The 16,736-nt window shown below is 49.2% G+C and overlaps 1 long non-coding RNA gene across 1 annotated transcript; it reads right to left on the bottom strand.

The window, feature by feature from the left end:
* Positions 1 to 4,676: 4,676 nt before the first annotated feature.
* LOC135984460 (uncharacterized) lies at positions 4,677 to 9,572 on the bottom strand. Its single transcript, XR_010605633.1, has 3 exons — positions 9,496 to 9,572; positions 6,863 to 7,031; positions 4,677 to 4,808 (listed from the first exon to the last, which is right to left on the bottom strand). It is a non-coding gene; the product is annotated as an uncharacterized LOC135984460 (long non-coding RNA).
* Positions 9,573 to 16,736: the final 7,164 nt, after the last annotated feature.

Raw genomic sequence — 16,736 nt, 5'->3', positions numbered from 1 at the left:
GGAGCCCCGGCGGATGGCGCTGGGCAGCCGGTACCCGCGCGTCTGGGCTGCGGAACAGGAGGAGCTGCTGCTTTCCCACCTGAACAACTCAGGATGTGCATCCGCTTGGGTGGGTGCCTCCGGCTTCAGGGCTCCCGTGGGGCCGAGGTAACGCAGGAACTTCGGGAGTGAGACCTTTGCCAGCTCTTTTCCACCTCTGGCAGACAACTTCAGGAGTGAAGATGCTGTGGATTCCATCTGCGCCCAGAGCCCTGATCTTCCTTGCTGCTGCTGCCTTTGTGGTGCAGGTCAGGGTTTCTGGGCGCACGCAGCATTTGGGGCGGGCTTGGGGGTGGGTTTAGGGGGGGGCGGGTTTGGGGGTGGGTTTCGGGGGGGGCGGGAGGGCAGCGGCCCAGAGGGCTCCCCTCCTGCGGTGCTGCCGGGGTGTCCCTGGCTGTGTGGCTGCCGGGGGCCGGGGAGGCGAGAGCAAGAGGGCCAAGCGGGCGGCAGCCAGTGCAGGCTGGTGAGCGGCAAGGAGGAGAGGCGAAGGGCTTTGGGCGCTTGGTGGCGGGCCAGGGGGGGCTGAGGCGAGAGCGAGAGAGCGAGGCAGGGGCGCGGGGGGACAGGAAAAGGGCGGGGTGGGGATCGAACCGGGTGCCCTGCGGACCAGCGTCCCGCGACCTGGCCGCTCCTCTACCGCGATCCCCACCGCCGGGGGGCGCCACAGCGCCCCCTACAAGCCTCGACCCGCCCGCCCAAACACACACACACACACACACACACCCCCCCACCCACACACCCCCACTCAGCCCACCACAGACCCGAGCCTTCCTGCCCGCTGCTCCCCCTCCCTCCCTGTGCCCAACTCTGCCTCGCCTGCCCGAGCCCAAGACTTTATACTCATTTGCCACCATCCTCTTGATGCTGCTCGTATGCCCAATCATCCTGTACATACCAGGAATTCATTTGTCCAGGACATCTGCTTTCTAGCAGAGTTTTAGTTACAATTTGCCAATCTTCTCCACATAAGATCATTGCTTGCTTTTCTTGACAAACTTGCTGGATCTTTTCCCAATTTTGCAATACCTTGGCCAAGGGCGTCCCCTTTTCTATACCGAGTTTATTTCACATCACTCAGAAAAATCACTCAGGGAGACCCTCCCGTTGAGTCACGAGGTTCAGAAAGGACCCCCTTGCTTTCTAAACTCGAACCCCACTTATGTGCGGTTTCAGCTGATCAGGCCACCTGCTTTGTACTCATACATTAAGGATTCATAGTCCCATGTCTCTCAATCATTCCCCCCTGCTGGGGTCAGGTGCCAGATCAGTTGTAAGAACAACGTTCCTCCTTCAGTGGCTCCTCCTTTCAATTTCCTCCACTCCTTGTTTTTACTTTTGTTGTTTTGGAATTATTTTATGATACGGTCTCCTAGGTGGCTACAAGCCTAGACAATATGATTTCGCACTTTTCTTCGTGACTTACGTATTTAGTATTGTTCTCCCTGTTCTTTTAGCAGCATCATTTTATCAGAGTACAGCGGTGGCCCTAAAGGCATTTTCTTTGCTAGAGCCGTCTCGATAGCGCATGGAACACGTCCTCGGACACAGAATGCCCCCGACCACCAAATCTGGCCGAAGCTTAGTTTCCTTCCAGGATTTGACCAGGACCCAATTTCCGGGCTGAAACTTGTGAGCTGCAAACTCTAATGGCAGAGATTGTGCTAGAAGCCCTTGGTGCTTGAGAGAAGCTAGAAAAGAAGACAAGCCGAGCATATAGTTTTTGAGAAACATATCCTTAGTTTCAAACTGTGGGGGTCCAGTATTTCTGCCCAGGTATGGTAGCCCAAAGAGCATTTCAGAAGGCGAAACTCCTATATCCTTGTGAGAAGCAGTTCTGGTTCTCCCTAGGGCTAGAGGTAGACATCTAGTCCAGGGTAATCTAGTTTCTAATACTAATTTTGACAATTGCTTCTTTGAGATCTGGTTGAGGTGTTTCTACAAGAGCTTGGACCCATTCAGGGTCTACTAATTTTTCCTTTTAATATGAATCCTAAATATTTTATTTCTTTCTGACACAGCTGAAGCTTAGAAAAAGATTCATGCTGATCTTTTTTTTTGCTAAATGTAAGGAACATTTAATGAAGGAATGTTGTTTTTACAAAACTAAGGAGCTGGTGCCTGACCCCAGCTGGGGGGAAGGACCGAGACTCATCTGGCTATGAATCCTTATTGTAAAACAAAGCCTCTTCAAACTCATCCCGGAATGCATGCTGATACCTGTATTTAATCTAGGGGGAAGGGTAGCCAAAGAGCCAGGAACCCATATTTTAATTAGATCGATAAGGGGAAGGGCACCGTTCGAATGAGATGAATGAAATATGTAAACTGAGGCAGGCGTCGGGTAGTCGGTAAACGCTGCAGTACCCAACCAATGGGGAACAGGGGAGCGAAACTGCGGCCGGGATTTGGGGGGATATAGGCAGGGGCTTTTTGCCTTATTATGTGTGCCTACCTTTAGGTAGAACACCCGACCTTGCAAAATCGTTATTAAAATATACTTTGCTGAGAGACCCTGCCTGGGCCCATTATACTTGCAAAGTAAGTGTTTCCTACACTGGGGCGATACATAGATAAACAGAGTATCCTTCAATCAATCTTTGTTTGGGTCAGCTGTCCCAGCTGTGTCCCCTCTGCCAGCTCCCTGGCCCCCCAGCCCACTTGCTGACAGGACGGTGTGAGAGGCAGAACTGGCCTCCACTCTTTGCAAACGTTGCTCAACAATAATGAAAACATCTCTGTATCTGTTTTTAGCATAAATCCAAAACATAGTCCCATACTAGCTACCATAAAGAGAATTAACTCCAGCCCAGCCAAACCCAACACAAACTTCTTGGTAATGTCTTTCAAGTTTTCTCCTTGTCACCCCTCCCCCCCAGGCAATAACTGTGTTTCCACACCTAGAGCCTGTAAAAGATCTCTCCCTAATAAATAAGCTGGGGACTCTTCCACTAATACAAACCTTCCCCATACACTTTTAATTCCTATAGTCACAAACAGGAGTTTATTCAGAATTCTCTCTCCTTCCCTCTGCTACCCACTGAATTACAACTCTACCTTCGGTCGGTCTTAGATCTCTTTAGGATAACATTTCAAAGGGATAGGGTAGTTTCCGTATCTACTAAAAATTCGGCGTCATGGCCTCCTGCTTTACCAGTTATGTGCCCTTTTGCCGTTTAAACAAGTTTCTCCACATGAAAAAAAAAAAACAAAACACAAACAAAACCCACAAAACACACAAGCAAAAAAAAAACCGAAACCACAACCCACAAACATTTTGAGCCCCTCTGATTTTCCAAAGTCTATTGAGTTTTCCTCCTTCAGTCATTGCGAATGGTTGCCACCTTAGGGGTAAATAGTCCAGATTTCCACAAAAATAGCATTCTGTTTTCTCTCCATCTTTCCCTTTTATCACTTGTCTTCACTCTAAATCCTCCAGGTTTTCTTTTCTTTTCTTTTTTTTTTTTTTAATTTTCCCCTCCAATCTTTGTCTCTCACTTGCAAATTTCTAGCTAAAGCTGCTGCTACAAACCAATCTCCTGTTCCATCTTTCTTTCATTAGTTCAACTTTTTGCTTCTCTTCCGGACCATCATAAACAAACACAGCCACACTCAGAATTTTTGCAAATTCCTCTTGCCAGCCTGGCACATGCTCACTGAAATACTTCCATAGACCCACAACCACACTTGCTACCAGTTCATTACAAAGCCTTCCAAAACCTTCCCCAGTCGACGCTGGGGTGCTGCTCTGGCTTCTGTCTACATTCCCGCGCTTCCGTTCAATTTACTCTGATCTCCTCAAAAGCTCTAATCACTTTTATCAGATTTTTTTTTAACCACTGTTTGGCAATTTTCTCCATTTGTTTGATTGTTATCATCTCAATTAGAATCACCTTGAGGCCAGGCAGTCCAATTTCCCCCTGTCTCTAGGGCTAATTCCACATTCTGCTTAATTATCTTTCTGGACTGGCCACCTCTCTCAGTAAGAGGTTAACATCGGCTCAGGATGGATTGTATCCTGAAAAAAAATATTAGAAAATAAAGATCCACATCAGTCCCCATCTTCCCTTAACGTACGGGTTTGATTTCCTCACAGAACCAAATCCCCAGGGTCCCAGAGCTGGTGGCTACATACATGTAACACTGGAGGGGAGAAGAGCATTTCATACCCCTATCCACAGAATCACAGAATGTTAGGGATTGGAAGGGACCTCAAGAGGTCATCTAGTCCAATCCCCCAATTCTTCCCCTACACAAACACACACACACGCTCCCCTGCCGGCTGCATTGGAAAATAACTTGGGCAATCCCAGGGTAAAGCCCAACAAAGGCAGTAAGGACAGCAAAGACAGTTGGGAAGGGAATCAAGAAGCGACACACAGGGAGGAGCGTAGGATGCTGCAGAGACCAGCTCCACAGGCGCCTTAGTTAACTTACACACAACTGCAGCTAAAATTCTTTCTCAAGGATTTCATACTCATTTCTAACCATCCTCTTTATGGTGGTTTTTACTTTATCCTCCCTAGGCCTAGCATTTTTCCTTTCTATTTCCCATTCTGAGTCCCGAGGCTTCTCCTTCCGCCTCGTCCCTCCTCTCAGAACGCCCCCGGCCACCAAGGTAGTACTTAACAGTCTGTTTTCTTACCTTGGTCTGTGCACAGAGCTGCCCGGTCGCTCGTATCGTGCCCCCCACTTTTTCCTTTATCCTTTCCCCTGTGGTTTGCAGGGATCCGCCTTCTTCCATACAGCCTCGGGCTTTCTGTCCGGCCCTGCTGGAGTCCCCACCGACCATTCAGAAGACCATTGAAATCAACGGGGCCCCCGCGCCTTCGCGTCCTTTGGCGATAGGGACCCCCGAGATGACGACGTCGAATCTCGGACGAGCCCCCAGACTTGTAGGAAACGACCATCTTGCCAATAGAATAGGCTCAGGCAGGATCTCTCAGCAAAGCATATTTTACTAATGCTTTTGCAAAACGGGGTGTTCTACCTAAAAGTTGGCAATAGGGCAAAAAGCCCTGCTTACATCCTCCCCCAAATGCCGGCCGCAAATGCCCTGCCCTGTTCCCCACGAGCTGGGTACTGCAGGGTTTACGCACTGCCCGACGCCTGCCTCAGTTTCCACGATGCATTCATGTAATCCTAACAAGCCCCTTCCCCTGATCGATCTCTTTAAAAGATGGGTTCCTGGTTAGCCTTCCCTCTAGATTTACTTGTTTTTTAAATGCAGGAACCAGTTTGCATAGCAGGATTAGTTGGAAGAGAGTTGTTTTCTGTGAAGGATTCCTAGTGTGCTGTCTGTCGGTCCTTCCCCCCGCTGGGCTCAGGTGCCAGGTGAGCTGCAAAAACAACATTCCTCCTTGAAGGGCTCCTTGCAGGGCTCCGGCAAAGGCGAGAGAGCGAGGCAGGGGCGCGGGGGGGCAGGAAAAGGGCGGGGTGGGGATCGAACCGGGTGCCCTGCGGACCAGCGTCCCGCGACCTGGCCGCTCCTCTACCGCGATCCCCACCGCCGGGGGGCGCCACAGCGCCCCCTACAAACCTCGACCCGCCCGCTCAGGCCCGAGCAGGCAGCTGGCAGCAGCGGGAGGTCTTGGGCTCGGGCAGGCGAGGCAGAGTTGGGCGCAGGGAGGGACGGAGGGAGGGGGAGCAGCGGGCAGGGGAGCGGGGAGGAAGGCTCGGGGCCGGGGAGGGCGGGTGGGGGAGTGTGTGTTTGGGCAGGGGGGCAGGTGGGGTTGTAGCGGGGCTGCAGGTGGTGTGCAGAGGGGGAGGAAGTGGGGAAAAACGGGGACGAGAGGCTGTTGTTTGTGTGCGGGAGGAGCATTTGGGGCTGTGAGGCGGGCGGTGTCGGCGTGGCGTGCTGGTGGGAGGCAGCGAGGCGGTGGGTGCCCCCCGGGCTGGGCGGGCGGGTCGAGGTTTGCAGGGGGCGCTGTGGCCCCTCCCGAGCTCTCCCACAGCCCCAGCCTCAGCACAGCAGCCCCGGGCCGGGCGGGCGGGCGCGCAGGGCGCTGTGAGGCCTATAGGGGGCGCCGTGCGTTCCCCGGCCGTGGGATCTCGCTGGAGGAGCGGCCAGGTCGCCGGAGAGCGGTCCGGAAGGTACCTGGTTCGATCCCCGCTTTTCCCACCCACAAACCCGCCGGCCCCGCGCACCTGCCTCGCTCTCTCGCCTTCGCCTGAGCCCTGCAAGGAGCTAGTGAGGGAGGAATGTTGCTTTGGCAACTGATTTGGCACCCGAGCCCCGCAGGGGCGAACGACTGAGAGACATCAGACTAGGAATCACAGAATGGCAGCGATTGGAAGGGACCTCGAAAGGTCATCCAGTCCAATCCCCTCGCCCTTTTTGAAGACGGGAGTGACATTTGCTTTCCTCCAGTCCTCAGGCACCTCTCCCGTTCCCCACGACTTAGCAAAGATGATGGAGACTGGCCTAGCAATGACTTCAGCCTACTCCCTCAGCACCCGCAGGTGCATCCCATCTGGACCCTTGGATTTATGGATGTCCAGATTGCTTAATCGGTCCTTAACCCAGGCCCTCAGCCTTCCCTAGCCCGGAAGCACCAACACCCATGAAGGAGTGAGCTGTGGGCAATGTCCTGCTTTGCCTTCAGTGTCTCTCCCAGTTTTAACTTGCAAATTTGTAGTGGATGAGGGTGTGTAACTGCGAGCTGGGGATAACTGTTTTCCAGTGAACGTGAGAGACAAGGACATCGAACTGCTGCCCATGCAAGCTGGTCTCCGAGAACACCTAGCAACTATTCACCTCACGCCTGTCAATGCAGTCGTTTCAAAAAAAAACCCAAACCCACTAAGGCAGGGCTATATTTCTCACCTTCCTAGATGTCGTCCTTTCCTGACTTGAACCTTTGGCCTCTTTGTGAGGCCTTCGGCTTCATTACTGGGTAGCGGAGGTTTGTTATCGGTCCTTGATTTGGCTTTTCGTAAGTGTATATTGAATCCTGCAATTTTCTGAAGATCCTCTTTGGAACACCTTCAGAAGTCTGCAATGAAAGGAAAGAAACATTTGTCTGCAACTGCAAACACAGAAGAGCAGTTCAAAATCTGGGCTCAGGTGTGTTGAAGAGGGACGGCATTACCGATTTCACCCTGGTGACAGAGCGCAGGGTTCTCTAGGAAATCTATTTTAGCCTTCTACTGCACCACACTGGTGTGGATGTCAATGCCTACAGTCTGTGTTGAACTTGTATAAGGAAAAATGGAAAAAAAGAATAAGCCAAGAAGTGCCATCATTATTTTAAAGAAAGATGAGAAAGTCATTTTGCTTATGTCTCCAATAGAAAAGAACCACTGAAAATTGACCCCCAACCCTTCTCTACTCAGTGCTCAGATCTGACAATAGCTCCTCCTTCCCCTTCCCCCTCCTTTCTTCCGAGGTAAACAGTGTCACATTCAGTGCCGTGTAGATTACTTGGCATTTCTGAACTGAATCTTAAGTTACCTTTGCACTGATTCATGGAGAGAGAGGAACTGAGCAGCTCAGGCATGGATGTCTATGAGTATTCAAGGGTCCTGGCCTGGCATCAAGATCAGTGGCATTTTATCGATTTATCTTTTCATAGACTGAGCTCTTTGTCGGCCAAAGCTCAGGCAGCTTACCAAAAATCCAACTACAGTCCTCCTGTGTTAACAACATCCAGATTATCGAAGGAAGAACGCTCAAATGTTAAAGGCATCCTTCGTTTGCAGAGAACAGCTGCAGAAACGGAATGCCTGACACAAGCTAGTGCAACAACACAGAAACGTAGAGAAGGAAAGAGAACACCCAACCACCTGTTCTACTGGTTATTTTCTCCAGTACAGGAGAAACAACCCCCAACTCCGGAGAACAAGCAGGTCGGGGTCATTGATCCCACGAAAACGAGCATAAGAAATACGAAGGTGATTCCCCCGAGTCCAGTAACTCTCTTGCCCTCAAGCCAGACTCGTGCCACAAAAACAAAACTCTTCCCAAAGATTTTATCTTAGTTTGAACGGGTAAGTTGTGATGACAGAGATTCGCCAGGAGTCCTAACCACGGTATCGTTACCTCGTGTTCTGTGGATTGACTGAAAAGTCCAGAAAGTCAAACAATGACTTTTTATTAAAGCATCCAGAAATTAGTTACAAGAATTTGGGGCTTGAGGGTGGGGTGCTTGGGGGACTCTATTTTGTTTCTGTGGCGGGAGGCGGGGGGGGTGTTTTGTTTTTTAACTAGGCACCATTCTGCCAAGCCAAGCAAAATTCAGATTGCAATCCCTATAGTGTGGGCGGTTTTTAACTGAGCACATCTGTAAAAAAAAGACTATCAGGCACCAGCACTATCAAAGGTCCTTTATCGCAGGTGCTTTTAAGAGTCACTAGATCTCTTACAAGGAGCCTTGCACAAAACTCATTTTAATCTAACATTAGTCTGTTCCTGATGACAAGCATGAATCTTCCCCTGCTGCTTCTCTTTGACAGCTCCCAGGGGCATGGGGGTGGGCTAAGAGGCAATTAATATCCAGTCACTGAAAGTCCCACAACCACTGCATTCGACAGGCTGTAACAACATGGTTTTCAAAGAAAAATCTCTGTTTACTTCGGAGTAAAAATGCCAAACTCATTCATAGCAAATGTAATTTTAGGACTGTGTACATGTAGGAGTAGTCACATTTCCAGAGTCCAAAAATTACGTTTGGCCCTTTGAAGGCAACCGCAAGGCTGAAGTGTCCCTCGCTGAAAATGAGTTTGACACCCCTGGCTTAGAGGAAAACAAGTTTGCTGTAAAGACTGCCAACAGGTCTAATGCTAGATAAGTCTTTCATACAGCATACTTTCAGCACTCAACGTAATTGAGTTAATATAAAGTTAATATGCACAATTATGACAAAAATCACAGCACAGGATAGCAGCTGAAACCAAATCTCATCATATAAACGTGTGACATAAGAAATTAAAGGTCTTATAACCGGATCTACTTGGTGACTACAAAATCTCTCCCACTGACTGGCAAGTCACCTGGAGCCCTTAGTCTTCTCCTGCTCCAGGTGCCTGGACAAATACACAAACTGTGACAAAAGCGTCCTTTACCGGATGCCTGACTCGTTTTCCACAGATCAAGGGCAGCAGAACTGCTGGCAAATTCATTTTCTGTCTTCCCTCCCTCTCAGAAAAGACATGCGACCACAGGCAGCCACCAAGTACTTGCTGAAAGCTCAGAGCCCCATATGAGGAAACCTGTGGATATTAAAATACATTTGTTTCAATTAGAGCAGGTGAGAAGCTCAAGCACGATTAAAGAAAGAGTACAAAGAACTCTATGCAGCATTAAAATGCTGTCCTACTAGCCGCGTCTAGCAAACAACATACACAGCTAAGACCAACACACTATTTCAGATGGAGCTTCTAAAGGGTTCTAACATGCATGCAGCATAATAGACACTACCTAAGAGTAGACAAACATAGTTAAGCATTAGTTCCTGTTACCTGTGATACGACTGGGCCACTGACATTAGTAGAGCTTCGATGAACCACTCCTGCCAGCACGCTGGTCAGATTGTAGGTATCCTGAAGAGCTTCTCTAGTCTCACTGTCTAAAGCTGGAATTTCAGAATTGGTAACAAAAACCCCTGTCAAACAGCAAAAGCAGCTGTTGTATTAGCTCCCAATCTAAGCAGAAGCCAAAGTCTTTGACCAGTTTTTCACGTCTGTTTCACAAACAGCTACAAATAAATCACAGCTCCTATGCACTTGCATCTCTACCTTACTTCCGAACTTGGGGTTAACTGAAACACTAATGCTTTTCCTCCAGAGGCTTGAACACCGAAGGAATGGCCTACCTCCTACCTACAAAGTTGTAGTTCTGTTTGAGACCACAAAACCTGCACTTGAAAGGCTTTAAAAGCTTAAAATCAATTCTCTCCCTTTCTTGCTTCACACTAGAGTGGGCAAGTAGACCAAAACCGACACCTTGATAGGGTTATGTAGGAAGAGTTAAACAAAAAAAGCCGGTTCTGCTTAGGGAGCCCTGAAAAAGACGTAGCAAACAAGGATGACAGGTAAAGCGCCAGATCAGTTGGAGAGGGACTAATTCTTAAAACTTTCCCGACCCAGCAGGTTGGAGAAGGTAGTTACGGACCCCAGCAACCACTATAATTTAAAAAGTAACTGTTTCAAAAACCTGAAAGAAGCTCAAAGAGGCTAAAGTCTCCAGGAACCAGAGCAGATAAACAGGAGGTCATCAAAAAGGACTCAAATCTTGAATAAGCACTCACACATTATGAGAAACTAGACAGTGAAGCGATCAATTTTTCCCCTGTACGGGTAACCTACATAGGTAGGTTCTTGTGAGCACAGAGCTCCCTAAACAATGAAGTCCCAATTCTGTGAAATGGGTACAAAATGCATCTCAGGAAACAAGTTAGAGGCACTACAAACTATTTCAGAATTGGGAAGCTTGATGCACACAGGCCCAGGCCACTGCAAAGCCCAAACTGCTGCCCAGCAAACACTCCAATGGGAGAGGTAACTGAGGCGATGACGCTTGTTGATGTAACGTGGCTCCTCCCTCTCTTTGCATCCCCTAGGCAGGTTTCTTCACTTCATTAAAACAGGTAGACCCTTCAAGCTCCAAAACTCAAGGAAAAGAGAATAATTCCTCACCCTACCCCGCGAGGAAGCAAATTCTGACAAGCACGATCGTTGCCATTTCACAGAGGTGACTTCAAATCTGCCTCTCACGGTGACTCAACGTCTTATCTGGCCTTGTATGTACTGCCAGTTGGCTCGGCCGAGCACTCCACTCCAAACACTCTGTCTGTCTCACCTGCTGCTTTTCCCAAGAGGTTCATCACCCGTGCCACAGAATCTGCACCTGTCTTGTCTTCCCTTTCCCTGACCAAAGATAAAAAGTTCAGATGCAAACCTTACCCAGCTGTGGTAGCAAAGTAGCCACAGACAAGGCGAGAGATGGGGCTGTACTGGCGTCCTGAAGGAGTTCTACCAGGCAACTGAGACATTCACTTGGTAGAATCTGGTTTGAAGCAAATAATGGTGTAAGCTTCAGTCCAGAGATAACCTGGAGATGAGGGGAGAAAAACAACCTTAATTACTCAACTGCAACAAAATATTTACCAAAAACATCCAAGCACAGAGTCGTATTAAATAGATTTTGCCCTGTTGGACAAACTGAGCATGTAAAGTGCCACTCTAAAAGGACATGCACTACTGAAAAAAATGTTGAAAAAATCTGGTTTTCATTCCTGTGGATGTATTTCCCTTTCTCTCGGAAAGTACCAAGTTTACCTTGTGATCATTTATAACATATTGGAGCTGCCTTTGCTTGCTTGCTGACAGCATCCACAGTAAAAGCATTCTTCTTGATCTCATAGCTCTAGCAGAGGAACACTTTGTATTTCTTCACACACTGAACAGAATTAATATCAGGTTACTCTTCCTACATATAGTATAGGTAAATGATAGGATTTGTTTATTTTGAAAGAACAACCAAACGGATTTCTCAACACAAACATTTCACAATCAGCCTTCAGCTCCGCCCAACAGCCTGCTTTCCACAGACACGGACAGGAACCCAAAGGCGCACGAAGGACAGGCTGTAACAGGAGCTTTCGGAGCACTCTCTGCTTGAGACGAGAAGATAGAACCCAAGTTCAGGGAAGCCTCTGTAAGAAGATGCTGAAAATGATACACCCGCCCATCAGTACAGGCAGGCACGAGTTACACTTGCATAATAGAGGAACATCATGTTGGTTTTGCATTTCCCTGTAGATCTCTTTACAATGGACACAGGAGAAAGCTCAACTGAACACTAACTCTAATATTGATGTTTGAGCAATGAACAAGTAAATCCGTATCTGAACAAGGTACCTGGCAGACGAAGCCATTCAGTCCACGTGTCCATCCCTCACCGCACCGTGGTGCCCAGGCCGAGGTTGTGCACAAGGCTCTACCTGGAGCTCAGACCCCCCTCAGCAGCAAACGCCTTTCATTACGTGTTGCATGAAACTGGCAAACGCCCAACACAAGACCAGCTCAAACTGCAGATTTAAAGGTGTGAAAGTAAAGGATCCTTGTGGGTCAGAAATCGGGAATACGAAAGAAAAAGTCCCCCAAAGGGGGAGCACACTGTGTGCTTTACCTACGTCCATCTGAACACATTGCACGTCTCCATGAGCACACACGAACACCAGAAACCACTCTAACAAAGCACAGAGTGCCAGTCCGGGGATAGGGCTGAACACTGACCCGGCCACCAGCTCCCCTGCCAGCCGGGCACCGGGCCAGTGTCCCCGTCTGCAGGTGCTGGGCCCGGGGGAGGCCGCGGAGAGAAGCCAGCCGAGGCCGGGGCCCGAAAAAAGCCACCCGTGCCCACGGGCGCGAGGGGACACCACGGCATCCATGGCGCCCCAGCTCCGCTCTCAGACCGGGCAGCCACAAACTCCACTCGCGTTTCCCGCCGCCGCTCTTTGGATGGGAGCGCCCACGGAAAGGCAGCGGGGCCTGACGGGAGAGGCCGCGGCCGCCGTGTTGCTGAAGGGGGGGAGCCCCGGCGGATGGCGCTGGGCAGCCGGTACCCGCGCGTCTGGGCTGCGGAACAGGAGGAGCTGCTGCTTTCCCACCTGAACAACTCAGGATGTGCATCCGCTTGGGTGGGTGCCTCCGGCTTCAGGGCTCCCGTGGGGCCGAGGTAACGCAGGAACTTCGGGAGTGAGACCTTTGCCAGCTCTTTTCCACCTCTGGCAGACAACTTCAGGAGTGAAGATGCTGTGGATTCCATCTGCGCCCAGAGCCCTGATCTTCCTTGCTGCTGCTGCCTTTGTGGTGCAGGTCAGGGTTTCTGGGCGCACGCAGCATTTGGGGCGGGCTTGGGGGTGGGTTTAGGGGGGGGCGGGTTTGGGGGTGGGTTTGCGGGGGGCGGGAGGGCAGCGGCCCAGAGGGCTCCCCTCCTGCGGTGCTGCCGGGGTGTCCCTGGCTGTGTGGCTGCCGGGGGCCGGGGAGGCGAGAGCAAGAGGGCCAAGCGGGCGGCAGCCAGTGCAGGCTGGTGAGCGGCAAGGAGGAGAGGCGAAGGGCTTTGGGCGCTTGGTGGCGGGCCAGGGGGGGCTGAGGCGAGGGCGAGAGAGCGAGGCAGGGGCGCGGGGGGGCAGGAAAAGGGCGGGGTGGGGATCGAACCGGGTGCCCTGCGGACCAGCGTCCCGCGACCTGGCCGCTCCTCTACCGCGATCCCCACCGCCGGGGGGCGCCACAGCGCCCCCTACAAACCTCGACCCCCCGCCCAAACACACACACACACACACACACACCCCCACCCACACACACCCACTCAGCCCACCGCAGACCCGAGCCTTCCTGCCCGCTGCTCCCCCTCCCTCCCTGTGCCCAACTCTGCCTCGCCTGCCCGAGCCCAAGACTTTATACTCATTTGCCACCATCCTCTTGATGCTGCTCGTATGCCCAATCATCCTGTACATACCAGGAATTCATTTGTCCAGGACATCTGCTTTCTAGCTGAGTTTTAGTTACAATTTGCCAATCTTCTCCACATAAGATCATTGCATGCTTTTCTTGACAAACTTGCTGGATCTTTTCCCAATTTTGCAATACCTTGGCCAAGGGCGTCCCCTTTTCTATACCGAGTTTATTTCACATCACTCAGAAAAATCACTCAGGGAGACCCTCCCGTTGAGTCACGAGGTTCAGAAAGGACCCCCTTGCTTTCTAAACTCGACCCCCACTTATGTGCGGTTTCAGCTGATCAGGCCACGCGCTTTGTACTCATACATTAAGGATTCATAGTCCCATGTCTCTCAATCATTCCCTCCTGCTGGGGTCAGGTGCCAGATCAGTTGTAAGAACAACGTTCCTCCTTCAGTGGCTCCTCCTTTCAATTTCCTCCACTCCTTGTTTTTACTTTTGTTGTTTTGGAATTATTTTATGATACGGTCTCGTAGGTGGCTTCAAGCCTAGACAATATGATTTCACACTTTTCTTCGTGAGTTACGTATTTAGTATTGTTCTCCCTGTTCTTTTAGCAGCATCATTTTATCAGAGTACAGCGGTGGCCCTAAAGGCATTTTCTTTGCTAGAGCCGTCTCGATAGCGCATGGAACACGTCCTCGGACACAGAATGCCCCCGACCACCAAATCTGGCCGAAGCTTAGTTTCCTTCCAGGATTTGACCAGGACCCAATTTCCGGGCTGAAACTTGTGAGCTGCAAACTCTAATGGCAGAGATTGTGCTAGCAGCCCTTGGTGCTTGAGAGAAGCTAGAAAAGAAGACAAGCCGAGCATATAGTTTTTGAGAAACATATCCTTAGTTTCGAACTGTGGGGGTCCAGTATTTCTGCCCAGGTATGGTAGCCCAAAGAGCATTTCAGAAGGCGAAACTCCTATATCCTTGTGAGAAGCAGTTCTGGTTCTCCCTAGGACTATAGGTAGACATCTAGTCCAGGGTAATCTAGTTTCTAATACTAATTTTGACAATTGCTTCTTTGAGATCTAGTCGAGGTGTTTCTACAAGAGCTTGGACCCATTCTGGGTCTACTAATTTTTCCTTTTAATATGAATCCTAAATATTTTATTTCTTTCTGACACAGCTGTAGCTTAGAAAAAGATTCACGCTGATCTTTTTTTTTGCTAAATGTAAGGAACATTTAATGAAGGAATGTTGTTTTTACAAAACTAAGGAGCTGGTGCCTGACCCCAGCTGGGGGGAAGGACCGAGACTCATCTGACTATGAATCCTTATTGTAAAACAAAGCCTCTTCAAACTAATCCCGGAATGCATGCTGATACCTGTATTTAATGTAGGGGGAAGGGTAGCCAAAGAGCCAGGAACCCATATTTTAATTAGATCGATAAGGGGAAGGGTACCGTTCGAATGAGATGAATGAAATATGTAAACTGAGGCAGGCGTCGGGTAGTCGGTAAACCCTGCAGTACCCAACCAATGGGGAACAGGGGAGGGAAACTGCGGCCGGGATTTGGGGGGATATAGGCAGGGGCTTTTTGCCTTATTATGTGTGCCTACCTTTAGGTAGAACACCCGACCTTGCAAAATCGTTATTAAAATATACTTTGCTGAGAGACCCTGCCTGGGCCCATTATACTTGCAAGGTAAGTGTTTCCTACACTGGGGCGATACATAGATAAACAGAGTATCCTTCAATCAATCTTTGTTTGGGTCAGCTGTCCCAGCTGTGTCCCCTCTGCCAGCTCCCTGGCCCCCCAGCCCACTTGCTGACAGGACGGTGTGAGAGGCAGAACTGGCCTCCACTCTTTGCAAACGTTGCTCAACAATAATGAAAACATCTCTGTATCTGTTTTTAGCATAAATCCAAAACATAGTCCCATACTAGCTACCATAAAGAGAATTAACTCCACCCCAGCCAAACCCAACACAAACTTCTTGGTAATGTCTTTCAAATTTTCTCCTTGTCACCCCTCCCCCCCAGGCAATAACTGTGTTTCCACACCTAGAGCCCGTAAAAGATCTCTCCCTAATAAATATGCTGGGGACTCTTCCACTAATACAAACCTTCCCCATACACTTTTAATTCCTATAGTCACAAACAGGAGTTTATTCAGAATTCTCTCTCCTTCCCTCTGCTACCCACTTAATTACAACTCTACCTTCGGTCGGTCTTAGATCTCTTTAGGATAAAATTTAAAAGGGATAGGGTAGTTTCCATATCTACTAAAAATTCAGCGTCATGGCCTCCTGCTTTACCAGTTATGTGCCCTTTTGCCGTTTAAACAAGTTTCCCCACATGAAAAAAAAAAAAAAAACACAAAACCCACAAAACACACAAGCAAAAAAAAACCCCAAACCACAACCCACAAACATTTTCAGCCCCTCTGATTTTCCAAAGTCTATTGAGTTTTCCTCCTTCAGTCATTGCGAATGGTTGCCACCTTAGGGGTAAATAGTCCAGATTTCCACAAAAATAGCATTCTGTTTTCTCTCAATCTTTCCCTTTTATCACCTGTCTTCACTCTAAATCCTCCAGGTTTTCTTTTCTTTTTTTCTTTTTTTTTTAATTTTCCCCTCCAATCTTTGTCTCTCACTTGCAAATTTCTAGCTAAAGCTGCTGCTACAAACCAATCTCCTGTTCCATCTTTCTTTCATTAGTTCAACTTTTTGCTTCTCTTCCAGACCATCATAAACAAACACAGCCACACTCAGAATTTTTGCAAATTCCTCTTCCCAGCCTGGCACATGCTCACTGAAATACTTCCATAGACCCACAACCACACTTGCTACGAGTTCATTACGAAGCCTTCCAAAATCTTCCCCAGTCGATGCTGGGGTGCTGCTCTGGCTTCTGTCTACATTCCCGCGCTTCCGTTCAATTTACTCTGATCTCCTCAAAAGCTCTAAACACTTTTATCAGATTTTTTTTTTAACCACTGTTTGGCAATTTTCTCCATTTGTTTGATTATTATCATCTCAATTAGAATCACCTTGAGGCCAGGCAGTCCAATCTCCCCCTGTCTGTAGGGCTAATTCCACATTCTGCTTAATTATCTTTCTGGACCGGCCAACTCTCTCAATAAGAGGTTAACATCGGCTCAGGATGGATTGTATCCCGAAAAAAAATATTAGAAAATAAAGATCCACATCAGTCCCCATCTTCCCTTAACGTACGGGTTTGATTTCCTCACAGAACCAAATCCCCAGGGTCCCAGAGCTGGTGGCTACATACATGTAA

This window comes from Caloenas nicobarica, chromosome 1 (assembly GCF_036013445.1).
Source record: "Caloenas nicobarica isolate bCalNic1 chromosome 1, bCalNic1.hap1, whole genome shotgun sequence".
NCBI lineage: Eukaryota > Metazoa > Chordata > Aves > Columbiformes > Columbidae > Caloenas > Caloenas nicobarica.
The sequence above is the reverse complement of the archived record's forward strand: the minus strand, read 5'-3'. Positions and strand labels throughout refer to the sequence as shown.